Here is a 14177-nt window from a genome sequence, read left to right on the forward strand (position 1 = left end):
GTCTTCTTGTTAACATAATTCTTTTTTGTTTTGTGGCTCACCCCTGGCTTAAAAGGAAAGTCTGTAAATATTGTCAGGATTTTAAGTGTTACTACAAACTGCATACTATTCTAATAGTTGCTTACAAAGTTCTTCTATATTTGGGAGCAATTTGTAAGTATCACATCTGTAAAATTTTTAATGTTTAATATTAAAATATCTTGAGAGGATTTTAAAGATTTTCTCTCTCTGTTGTTTTTTGTGATCAGTCAGAAAATACTTTTCATGCGCCTTCTGCCTCTGATTTTCTTGACCCACAGCTGCTGTCCTCCGGTTTTAATAAATGCGTACTGCACCTCCAGGGAGCTTACTTGGAGCACAAGCGGAAAAATAACCCTTAGCAAAATTCCATGAGAGACGTGTTGCGCTCCATCTGTAAAGGGGAACAAAATGTAAACTAAGGTTATTCTTCAGCTCCTGCTGGGGAGTAAGACTTGCCTTGACTAGATTTGCCTTCTAGGAACAGTGTCAGTGTGGAAGAATGCTGGCTCTTCCCACTTCCTCAATTTTCAGATGGCATTTGTTAGCCTTATAGTGAAAGAATACTAAAATGAATACGTAAAACTTGTAAGATGGCAGTGATCAGCTGGCCAACATTGAAAGGATGGATTTATATTCATATCTCAGCAGTGCAATCGTGGTAATGTTCAGGTGCTTGGGCAGAGCAATGAAATGGATTGAGGGTTGGGGCTCTGACCAGAGAAGTAGTGATAGTTTGCCTTCCCTCCTCCTCTCCATTTTTTCCTTCGTTCAACCAAGCAGCATGAGCACCTATTGCCACAGAATCACCCATGGGGGAAGTAGGCCAGAGACCAGATACAAATGGAAAAGAAATGAGAGAGGGAGAGTTATCCCTCCTACTTTGACAGTACTCGGGTCTAAAACTGGGGTCTAAAACATCTATACATTGTAAGCAATGAATAAGTTTTTTGCTTGTTTTGTTTTGTTTTTTAAATTTGTGTGAAGTAAACTAAGATGGCTTTTAGATGAAGAGCTGTCACAAAATGGCAGCCTACTTCCTGGAATGGGAAGGGGAGCTTACACAGTGTATGTGTGTGTAAAAAGTAGTGGGAGGGAGGACTTTATCCTTCTCCTGTTCATCCCTAACAGTTTCCTGGGAGCCTTTCCTGTTGGAAGATGTCCCATAAGCCTTGAAAATTGTTTTCTTGTGCTTCCTGGGTGAGGGAGCATGTGTGACGTCTGTGGCACAGCCTTGCAGTGGGGCCTGCTGTGTGCCAGAGTAGGACAAGGCAGAACAGCGAGGGCCCAGTGACCCTTCATGGCTGTGTGTGGAGCCCTAATGGGAAGGGATGGGGCAGAAGGAGAGCCAGCAATGCTATTTTTTGCATCACAGAGATATTAATACTGTCGGAAGCCATTTCTGTGACTGCCAGATATCACAACAGCTGGAGCAGCAACTGGAAGAGTCTGGACAAGGGGATTTTATATTGTTGTAGTGGTCATTGTTAATATCTCCCTGTTATTTATTAACAATGATTCTGTCAAGTGCCCCTTCCTTTAGGCAAATGGGTATGCAAGCAGCCCTGCCGGTGGCTGTGTACACGCGTGAGGATCTGGTTGTATCTTGTAAACCCACTCAGAGGAGTAAAGTGAAGGCTTATATGGCCACCAAGTCAGGCTGTGGGGGAATTTTGATTTAATTGTGTGTCATATATGGTAACAGGTATCATTGTATTTTTCAGCTTTGCTTTTCCCAACAATTTTAGATACCTCGTGCGGGGAAAGTAGTATCTTTTAAAGAATACGTTCTATATTTGGTACTGATTTGAGGCACAAGTGTGTCTAAAGGAAAAAGGCTTTTCAAGTGGCATGTTGCTGGCTCAAAGGTTCCTCAACAAACTCTGCCGGGCTCTGCCTCTGAGCTGGGCTGCCCTCTCACCAGCCTGAGCCTTGAGGGATCAGTTCGGGAACTGCTTGACACTCTGCACGATATTCTTCAATGGCCTCTTTCTTCTCTGGAAGAAAGATATAGGAAAATGTCAGAGAGAATTAACAACTTGGATGGGCAAGGACTGAAAACTGTACGGAGATGACTGAAAGAGGAGCACTGTCCCACAAGGAAACAGTTATTAGTACTGCACAGGTGGACTTAAATTTTTTTTGTTGTAGTGTTTTGTTTTAAAATACAGCAAAACCTTAAATTAAAAAAAAAAAAAAAGTGGAGAAACAAGTTCTGAATGGGCTCTAATCTCCAGCTGGTATTTTGGCAATAGCACTAATAGGCAAAATGTTGAGAATGGCTTCTCTTAAAATCCCAGCTGAAAAGCTTGTTTGAATATTATGCCCAGGGCTGTAATGATACACTTCCTATGCACAAGTGTCTGAGAAACTGCCCAAACCAGGGAGCCTGGGCCTGGTGGCAGCTCTGTGGTGGCCTTTGCAGGTTTCCCCCTTCAGATCATAGAATCACAGAATGGTTTGGGTTGGAAGGGACCTTAAAGACCATCTAATTTCAGCCCCCCTGATATGGGTAGGGATGCCTTCTGCTAGACAAGGTTGCTCAAAGTCTCATCCAACCTGGCCCTAAACACCTCCAGGGGTGGGGCATCTACACCTTCTCTGGGCATCTTGTTCCAGTGCCTCACCACCTAAGGGGACACTGAGTTGCTGCTGGATTTGGAGCTGCTCCCACTCCACCTGTGAGCTGGAGAATCCACATTAATGCTTCAAGTTGTTTGGGAACTGCAGAGCTACAGGTGGGTGGTACAGGCAGAGCCTGGATCGGCAGCATAAATTTGCAAATTGTGAATGCATATGTACGTGGAAAATCTACAACAGGATGGAAAAATGTTTTCCAAAGAACAGAATGGAGCAGTGAATAAATAATTAGGCTCTTACTCAAACCAGAGGACAAGGAAAAACATTGTTCTGTTTTTCTTCTTTGAGGTGGTAAGGTGGTCACCTGTTTCTGCCATGAGTCTCAGTGTATAGCCTCTGGCAAGGGTCTCAGTACTCTTGCACATCAAATTCATGTCTGTGAAATGGGGATAGTTTCTCTCATGATTAACAGAGACTTCAGGCGGAGAACATCCTCAGCTGACTGAAGTGCTTATGGAGCAGTACTGGAGGCAATGCTCCCATTCCTATAACGGGCATCACTGAATTAGATAAGCCACAAGCAAGGATTTAAAACAGTTTTGGAACTGAATAGCATTTGTATCCAACAAAGACCAAATGTTTTCTATTGTGAGATAAGGATATTTTGTTTCTCACAGTGTAAACATGAAAATATTTGCCTTTGTAGATTAGCGGCAGCAATGAAAATATTTTCCATAGTCACCAGTTGGGAGTTCTCAGACTCTGTTGATAGATCTGAAATGGTTTGATATAGACTGTGACTGGGAGTTTAATTAAATGCTAGATACGGGGCAGGCTGAGGCCTTTTCACTCAGGATACAGCAGGTAATGTTCCCAGTGAAGTCTCTTCTGTGCTTACAGTCATGGCATTGATGACCTGTGTATCAAATGTGGGCAAACGGTAGATGAATCGATGAGAAAATGAGAGAAATGAGTATTAGCTCCCGTCTGCATTGGCTGACACTTGGTTTTGATGCCTGAGTGGCTGGCGCTCTGGCCCTGTGGGAAATCATTAACATATTTTAATTCTTATTGATTTCTATTTGGCAAAAGTAATATCCAACTCACAGCTTTTACAGAAGCCAAACTGTGTCTTTATACTGACTTTGACAAATAAATTACTTTTTTCCCACAGAAAGCCCAGAGGCAGAATACAAAGTTTTACAGATCATTTGGAAACTGCTTTTTTTTTTTTTTTTTTTTCCCTGTGGCCATTAGAGACCTGTTTCCCAGCATGCCTATTACATTGCCTGAAAATCACGTGAATAAGAAAATGTTTCCTAATGAAAACCACTTCCCAGCTGAAAGCATGCAGTGAATCACAGACCTGCGAGTATCTGGGTCCCAACTCAGAAATCAAGTGCGTGTTTAACCTTTAGTCCAGGCAGAGCCATACTGCCCTGGGGCTTTAACTCCCTAGGGAACAGTGAATAAGACTAAGGCAGCCTTCTCATTCTTGCACAGAATTAACTTGCAGATTTAATCGACCTGTTTTATTGCACATATTTATGTTGAATTGTCCTGCTATAGGAATTATCATTCATCCGGGAATATAATGGCTCCAATGACTAACTTCAGTGTCACATAACAAAAAAATAAGAACACCGCTGAATTTCTAAGACTTTGTGGTACTGTTTCCTTACAGTAGTTAAAATGTTCTTACAGTTCTGTTAAAATGAAAGTCAGTTTGTTAAATATTTACTTATTCAACAAACATGCTGTTCCGACTTTATATATCTTTAAGTAATGAATGACAGACCATAAAAAGGCAGTTACTTGTCTCAGCTAATTTAGGTTAGTTTAGGAAAAACAGGAATTGACAACTATAACATACTGAAGAGAATGAATGTTTATTTTCCCATAAAATTGCAAAATGTAGCTAGTTTATTAGACTGTACCTTAATTTTATTGCTCCAAGTCTTGGACATTCTTATTAGGGTCATTATTACTCTCTTAGCAACAAAAGGTTACAAAAAATAATTTAAAGTATCTCAGGCTTAACCTCACACATTGTGTGAAGCAGCAATAATAATAAAAATGCCACACAAATCCCTTTGTCACCCTGTGATGAGAATGGGCACTTGTTTTTCTTGGAGTTAACCTTTTTGGGAAGAAGAAGGAAATAGCAGGATTTGGCTGCTGAATTCTTTCATTATCTATCCTTCCTTTGTGTGGGGTATGAAGGACTGAATCAGAGCACTGATAGATATGGCTACAGGCATCCAAGGGAGTCTATGCACATTGATTCTTGAGCACCTACGAGCAAGATTGCTGATCTTGAGAGCCAGGTTTCCTTGCTACACAGCATTAAGAAGAATAAAAAGTTCCTGGATGATATTTTTAGAGATGTGAACGTGCCTAGCAAAGGAGGGACTGAAGTGTGCAGTGCAGAAGAGAGTTAGAGATGAAAGATCAGTTACTGTGACTAGAACATAAAAAGGAAGGCAGTCATCCAGAAGGGATTGTGAACGTTGGAGTAAAATAATTTGCCCCTGGATGTACGACTGATAGGTGATAAACATGCAACTCTGGGATAAAGTAAACAAGCTTTGTCAAACATGCTCCAGCTATGGATGGAGAGGAAATGTGACCAAGACACAAACACTGCAGTTAGTAAGCATCATCTGGAAAACAATGTGTTCATTGGTACATTATGCAGTACAGTTTGGAACCTCTTTTGCTTTCAGTTTTCCATTGGCATCCAAGTGAGAGGAGATTTCAGATATTTGATAACAGTCCTGAGTGGAGCTGCCACCTGACTCATCACTGTGGTCAGCCCTGGACTCCAGGAATGCAAAAAGCAAGTCCCTGCGCTTTGCTTAAATAATGGTGCTGGCATCCACATCTCCTGCAGCACAGCCCAGAGGAGGGCACTGTGCTGCACTGGCAGGAGAAAGCAGTCCAGAGAAGCCTGACTTTCTCTAAGTGTGGCATCTCCATAGACACCACAGCTGCACTGCAGAAAAATGGGAAAAGTCAGAAGACCTGAGCCTTGTATCCCTCAGACAAACTTTTGAGAGTGGATAGATGCTGGGACATCAGTGATGAGACAGGTTAAAATGTGGGATAAAGGCATTTTAACAGCATTGGCTCTTGCTGATTTAAGACCATAGTCCTGGATGGCAGGGCTTGGAGCTTTTCTCTAGTCTCCAGGATCCAAGAACCTGAAGATGTTTTGTCTTTGTCTAGCGTGCTGCATGCAGATCACTGAGGCTCTGGTGAGAACATCCCAGGACATCTTAGAAAATAAATTCTGGTCCTTTTATCTTGTGTTTCATTGAATTAGATTTCAGGAATTGGTATGAAAAAAAAAAAAGATATATTCTTCCCCAAAGTTTAAGCAGAAATGTGTTATGTCATCTTCAGAGCTGGACAACAATGGATTAGAAATCCAACATACACCAGTAGTCCTGTGAGCTACAGATCTGATGGAGCTTGGCTTCCCTTGGGTGATCTCTTATTTGGATTCTCCTAGGTCTAGCAGGCTAGAGGCTCCGATTGCAGCTTTTCCTGTGGGTGGGTATTCATTACATCTTTCATCTTTCCAGCTTTCCTGGTGTTTAATAAGGGTTTAACTCAAGCTGCAGTGGGTCTTGTCTCCTTTACTTAGCAGCCTGTTTTCACAAAATGTATAAGAATGTACCATTTTAGAGCCTTTTATTGCTCTGTCAGATGTGGTTAAAATTGGCTACTGTTTGTTCTTGTTCCCCCTCTTTCTCTTGCATAACGTGCAAGTATGTACACGCACGTATGTGTGTACGCAGGCGCACACAGAGATTTATTAAAGCTATGAAGAGATAATAATCTCCAAAAAACTTTTAATTTCTGTAGGAATCCAGGCTAGGAGGAAAAAAAAAAAAGTGCTGTAATTTTTTTTTTTCTTTGAAAGAAGAAAAGCAGGAAGGTGGTTTGTTGTTTTTTGGCGGCAGATAAAATATTCAATTACCCCTCTGTTTAAATTGTGTGCATTGCTGAAAATCTGGCCCTACTGTAGCAAAGTAAAAGATGTACTGGAATTCTTGTCCTGGAATTGCATGCTGATGCTTATGCAGGGCACGCAGACCTAGCCTTCAGTGCTTGAGTGGTCCTGCTGAGACTGGAGGAATGCACAGGGAACTTAGACTTGCAGTGCAATCCTGTCTCTGTTAAATCTTTTGGACTTTTGCCATGGAAAGGAAGGCATTTTACCCTTCACTTGTAAGTAATTAAGATGATAGTGGGGTTTCTGAATTTTCCAACTTTGTGAAAACAAACTAATAGCAATGATCCACTTCAATAATTCAAATATTAATTGACACACGAGAGAGAAACAATACAGTAAAAATAATTAACTTTTGTTAATTAATTTTTAGAAATAGGAAGGACACCTGCGGCAAAGCACAGACATTAGTGGGTGTCATTAGATTGGGAAGGCTGTGTAGTAATTCTGAAACAAAAATGGGTCAAGAGGACCAAGAGTGATTTGCAGCATGGTCTGAGAAGTTGTGTGCGCTATGCGATTGCTAGTGAGCTGCGAAAAAGGCAGTGAAGATGCACATTTTTAAGGTGTTTATAGAAGCCAGAGGTTAATTAACAGTCAAAAATATATACAGTACCATCAGTGTGTTAATTATCGTTTTCAAATCTCAAATGTCTCTCTTTCAGACTTACGCTGAAATATTGACAATTCTTTTACTACAGTGTTTCTTGGATAAATTTTAGTAAGTATCTATTTTTTTTCCTGAAAAGTTTCTTCTATGACTAGAACTGGAATTTCAAATCTCACCCAGGTTTCTTCTCTTCCTTGGTATTTGTGATGTAATTCTCCTTGTCTGTGGTATTGCGGGGAAAAAAAGGCAAACATAACTGTTACCATTGTCTTGTCCAAATTTTAAATATTGACTTTTCTGCAGTGTAAAAACAGAAAAACCTGCAGTGAACCTTGAAACTTTCCACCTCCTCTTTAGAAGTTACTAAGTTAAAGGCACAAACCTAATTTGTTCCATTACTCTTGATGCTTATGTCTACTTCTAATGAAATTACGCTTGTAGCAAAAACCACAAAGGTTTTATATGCCACTGTGGACAGGCCAGAAAGAAAGCTAAACCTTGGGGGTTCCTTGCAAATGAGCAAGAGCAGATCAGGCACCATGGGGAGCATCCAAGCCAAGCAGTCTGGTGATGGCATGGGCTGCATGCAGTCTCCCAGGGCCAGCTAAAACAAAATGCTGGGAACTGCTGGGTGTTCAGGTCATTCCTGCCCCAGACCCTTCCTGGAGAAGGTTTTCCTGTCACAGATGGCCCTGAGCCCTCTTCTAGAAGTGACTGCCCACAACTTTTCTTTCAAAGATCCAGTTTTGTTGTTATTGTTTTGTTGTCATTGTTTTTTAAGAAACCAAAACCAACCCCTCCCTCACTGAAAGCTATGAAAGCGTTTAGAGCTGTTACCCAGGTTTATCAATCCCCTTTGCATACAAAATTTGCATTCAATCCCTCACCGTTCAGACCACTTTAACCCCCTGGCCTTGAGGCTGCTGGAGCAGGGGCTACTCTCCAACAGCCTTGATACCTGCTGCTTGCCAGCACGAGCCGGGATGTGGTTGGGACTGTAGCCCCAAGCTTCTTTCTCCTAGGCGGAGCCACAGAGTCCTGCCTGATCTTGCTCTGGCAACTAGAATTCAGATTGAGATTCCTAAAAATGTCACTTAATCCTTCTAAAAATATTTCCTTTCAAAGCACATAATTCCTGCTATTAAGTTTTCAAATTTTCAGTAAACATATGTGCATATATATAATTTGCCAGTCTCTTTCGTTTCCACAATGGCCTAATTTTCTGCTATCAGTATTATTAAAAGTAAAATGCCAAATTGGAAGACAGACAGAATTATGCTAGACAAGAAGTACATAATACATTTTTTTTTCTTTCAGGTGAAAGAAAAAAAATATCTTTTTTTCTTTTTATCTATGTATCTACTTATTTATTTCTGTTCCAACCTTCTGACAGGCTATGGAGAAAGATCCTTAGACACCATATTACCAATTCTGCAAGTCATGGTTATGGAATTTTCCTCTGAACAGTTTTTCTAACCTTACCTAAAGCATCCTATGTTTTTATTTATTTATTTAAATTATTTATTTAATTCAATTATGTCTGTCGTGATGACCTTGGAGGATAGGAATTATGCATAAACAAGCAGGATAATGGCAGGGCTCAAGTGTAGTAAGTTTTAGGAAGCTTGAAAAATGTGACATATTTCTCATTTAAGTGAGGTGAAATAAGAGTTCTTTCCTCTCTCCAGTGACATTACCTGCCAAATGACAAGTTTTTAGCTTTGTGTGCCTATCTGCTTTTTCCTGCCACCTCTCTCCAAATGGGCAGATTAATTTGTTTCCTCTTTGAAAGAAACAAATTTTGTTAAAATATACTTACTTAGATGGACTAAGTTGCCAATTGAATAAAAACCACCCAAATTTTACAGAGTAGAAACTAACATACTCTTTATTTACAGGTACACACAAATAAAAACAAGACAATACAATTAATGGGGAAAAACAACCACACATGCATAGCACATTGAAATTCTTCTCCTGTCTTAGTCACACAGTTTAACACTGGAAATTAAAAACAGCAGGATTAGTTTTCGCTAGCATCTTATTAAGGACAGATCCTGTTTACCAGTCAAATATTAAAAGATATCCTCATGGAATTTGACAACTGGGAGAATATACAAAAACAGTATCACCCAGTGAGTTACAGCTATAATGAAGGAGGAAGAATTTCTGACTAAAAGGCAACATGACTTTTTTTGTCCTAATTGCTTAAAAAAAATTTGTAAATAAAATGACTAGGCTAGAAACAATGTTCTTGATGACTGTCCTCATACACTGGCATGTGTAGAGCTTGGACAGACTTTCTGTTGGCCCCATTCTTTGAAGATCTGTCATCGGTGTTGGTGAAGAGTCATGGCCTTTAGATTTGTTTGTGGACTGGTTGGTTAAGCTACTTATTCACAGGTTCTTCCTCTTCTGTGGCTAGGATGTATGTCTCAGACCTCCAGTTCAGTGCAGAAAGAGTCTGGGCCTGGTGTATTACTGCTGTGAACTGTACTGTTCACTAGATGGCTAGGCCTTTCTTTGTCCCATGAACTGCTCCCACTGGATGTGAGCAGATCAGTGGAATCAAATGTCTCCCCTGCTAACAGCTGGACCCAAGTACTGGAGATTTCTTTGACCTTTATAAAATGGAGGTGCTTAATGGAGACATTCAGGCAGAAACTAGTATTTTGAAAACAGAAAAACTGCTTGTCTAAAATCCAGTTCCATCTTTAATGAATATTATTTGTCCTTTATATGGTTACAGCTGGATACTATCACACTTGCACAGCGGACTACACGGTCTTTGATATTCATGGCAGCCATACAGAACCACAGGGCTTTTCAAGTGCTCTTGAGTACTGTTTGTGCTCCTCTGGAGGCTAGAAATCCTGGGCTACTGACAGACACTTCACATAAACATAGCCAAAAGCAAGTTCCTGAGCAGTCTGGCAAGCTTGACACCCTGAACTAATCTGCTTTTTGCTGCTGAAGAGAGTCCTACCTCTACTCATTTGCTCCCACCCATGGAGCCCTGTCTACTGTAGTTTGACTCAATTTAGCTTGCAATGTGGGAAGCAGTATTTTTGCAGGCTTGATTTTGTGGCCTATCTGTAAATTGATTAAATTATGGCGAGGTCAGTGAGCTGTTAAGTTGGCTCAGCTTCTTCTGGTCAAACCACACCTACTGCTCATGCCTGCTCCGGCCTTGCAAAATTTGTGCTCTTGTAGCCACTCATCACGGGACAGGGAGGTGCTTTCTGGGGGCTGATGATACAATCCCAGCCAACACCTTTCTCTGACCATTGCTGCTTCCTTGCTGATTTTACACCACGCAAGGAATCATTTCTCTGTTGGTATCTGAAGGGTTGAACTCAGTCATGCAACTACCTCCAACTACCACATGCTGACTCAAGAAACCTCTCAAGTCAACCTGCCAGTCCTTCCTGCTGCCTTAGGTAAAGATCTTCCAATCTTCTTAAGCAAATGGATCCATATGCGACAGGAATTCAGGGCAATGTCTAGGAATAGTAGCTAAATCTTTCTTCTGGGTTGCTAAGACTTCAAAAAAAATTTTTTTTGAAGAGGAAAGCCAAAATTCTGGATGAAGTTGGATTCTAGGAAGTTTAATGTGCGAGTCAGAACCTTGTCAGTATTTTTTTTTCTCTGTAGAAACACATAAACGTTTGGTTTAAAAAGCAAAACATGGTCCTACAGATTCTACTGCAATTTTTACCCAGGTGACTGAGTTCAAAGAAGGTACCTCACATTCAGAGGATACCTCCTCTGATTCATTGTTTTTTTGTGTGTGTCATAGTTGCTTTTTCAGGCATGCAATTTAGATATTCTGCTTGTTGCCCCTTCAGTAAAGGTTGTGTTTTTTTGAACTGAATCCCTAATGATTACTCAACCTCATTTTAAATCCCAGGCTTTCAAACTAAAACAACCTGAGCCCCAGTTCTCCCAGTGGTGCAGAATACACCACACCAGCATGCATTCCTGTGCGTCTTGTCCAGTTGCATTCTAGGCTTCAGTATGAAAAAAACACCACTTTACAGAGGAACAGAGCAACACGGATGTGAAAACTGATCTTGACCACATACCAGCAATTGTTAAATAATATGCTCCTTAAAAAAATGCAGGGTCACTGGTAGAAGGGACTACTAAACCCAAAAATAACGTACTGTACGTAACTCAGCAGTTTCAAAGGAGTGTACAGACAGAAAAGACATTTCCTTGGTGGAAGTTGTCTTAGATGGTGCACTTCCTTCTGAATTTGTACAACTCAAAGATTTAAACCAACGAGATCTAATTAAGTGGTCAAATGCAACACTAAGCTTACAGGTGAATGACAGGAGAGGTGTTAGAGTTCTTTCCAGTTTGCATCTTACTTGATCTTTCAAAACCTTCCCTGAGGTTTCATCAGAATCGGGTAGGCATCGTTCCTCTCCTGAACTCTGCTGCTACTTACAGCAAGGGCTGTATCTCAGTTCTGAAATAGGTGCATTTTTGAATCTGTTGGTTATTCTCATTATTTATAGGCCAGTGTTGCTTTCTCTAGATCTACATGGCTCAAACTACAACATACCTTTTCAGCAAATAGATTGGGAATTCATCACAGGGCCTGCAGTTTATCACTAGCAGCCTAGAAAGAGGTGGTGAGGGCTTGAAAAGGCAAGGCTGTTTAATAATAAACTGGTCATGGTTAGTTTATTCAGATCACATACTGATGCAGTACATCTGGTGGGTAATCTCAAGAAAGAGGAAACAATGGCTCCTCTAATTGGGTATGGAGCTCAGTCTCTGTGGGGATATCAGGTCAGCGCTAATTCAGCAAGACCACCACCTAACTGAGCTTTCACACACTATGGATATGATCACCTCCCTGATACATCCAGGATTTTCCTGGTGAATGTTTTGACTCTTGTACATTGATAAACACAAAGCTACAAATAATGTCTCATCTCCTTTTTTCCTTGATTTTTTTTTCTTCTGTTCTTTATCTCCACTGTAAAGTTGTAAATCAAAACTTTTATCAGTCTTCATTTAACGTTTCTGCTTCTTTTTGTAATAGTGTACCTACTTTTTTTTTTGGTAATAACATACCTAGTTAAGTTTTTTTTTCCAAATTTATTGTGATTTATCTTATTCTCTTTTTAATACTTGTAACTATTCTATTATGTTTCACTTTTCTTTCTTTATCTGCATTTAGTAATACCATGACCATGTCCCCCTAATTTTAGGTACTGGACTAGAAAACATTGGTCTTCAACTGGTGTTGTGAAGCCTGTTTATACATCTGAGTTTTATTGTGCTAAAAAAACTCTTAATAAATAAAAACAATCCCAATACAGGTATTTCAAATTCTTCTGTCCTAAAGCACTGCAATTATGCCACAGGTCTGCAGTCAGATCCATACAGCTAAACTGCCAGATCAGCAACGTCTCATGGAAGAAGTCACAGAGCTCTCCACGTATATCCAACTGCAGTAGAAATTGAAATCTACGTCCTAGACAACATCCTCTTTCTAAAGCAAAATGCCATGCTAATATTCAGCAATACCCTGCTAATTAGAAAGGCCCAATTTTTTAATATCATTCCCAGCATATGAACAGGAAATTACTTCCCTTACACATCAAACTTTAAATTAACTATTTCCTAGGTTATCGGAAGTCCAAAGCCATCTGTAATAGTTTTTGTTCCAGGATGACAGGGTATCACTAACAACGTCTGATACAAACAGAAATTTTTAGATACTACAGTGGTCTTATGCAGCACGTAATCTTCCATTTTCATCATCCCCTAACTTGCTCATGTGTATATACTGACTCATCCTTAAACGTTGTGGATTCTAGCTTTTACTGGCTAAAAGTTATTTCTGACATTACGTCAAAATAAATGTGACTTGTGTTCTTAGTGAAAGCTTTTCGTTCTTAGAGTTCTGATATTAAAATAAAAATTACGAATTGCAAAAAGCTTCCTCTCTTTTATGGATGTGCTATTTAACTCGCCAACAACTGATTCTAAAGTAGACTCACAAAGACTATGTAAACATACAGCCAGTTCAAAATGAAGTGTTTTTTTAATACCCTGGGAAAAAAAAAGGAGTTTGACAAATAGTTTGGAAATTGATTTGCAATTTACTATTAAAAGTCATCTGATGGCACTCGCAATTTACTTGCAAAATACATATGCCAAAAGTCAGACTGCACATGACACAGTAAGAGCAATCTTATGCTGATGGTGCAGATGCTGCAGTCTTCCTCCATTCTAACTTCCTAATATTAAATTCACATTTTTCACAGTGCATTTTTCGTGTTCTCTGACAGTTTCTGGGCTAAGTAATGCTGGGCGATTACTGCAAGGTCGTAGGGATGGACTGATTAAGAATAAATGTTTATTTTCTGTTCAGAGAATATGCTGAAAATCCTGACCATGTTCCTGGCTTTCATAGTTACTGTCAGCAGGGCTTTCTGGGTAGCCTGTAGGTTCAGCTATAAAGCACAAATACGGACAGATGAAAATATGCTCACTGGATCTTCTAAGTGATTCTCAGCAATAATCACTCTTTTTAAAAGGAAAGTAGGCTTGAGTTCTTCAGTCTGATGCTTTTCAACCTTGTTCATGGACTCCCTGGAACTCTATATGAAAGGTAGAGCTCATTTATTGGAGGTGTCTAAAAGCTTGGGGTCACGCTCGCTGCACAGGCCAGGCGGTGCTGTATCATGCTGCACCTGCACCTGGAAGCGAAGAAAGGCCGCGCTGAAGCCGTCCAGCTTCACAGGAAGCCTTCGCGAGCTGTGGTGGAACAAACAGGCCTTACTAATCATCATTCCTGCATCATCGTACACTTTGAACTTATTTCCTGTCACAGTTTAGCAACCCGAGTTACTAGTTTCCTTTCTGTTGTGTAACATGAGCGACCAACTGCTGCTGCTGAGGAGAATCTCATCAATTCCCCTTAATATG

The sequence above is a fragment of the Cygnus atratus genome, chromosome 6, assembly GCF_013377495.2.
Source record: "Cygnus atratus isolate AKBS03 ecotype Queensland, Australia chromosome 6, CAtr_DNAZoo_HiC_assembly, whole genome shotgun sequence".
Lineage (NCBI taxonomy): Eukaryota > Metazoa > Chordata > Aves > Anseriformes > Anatidae > Cygnus > Cygnus atratus.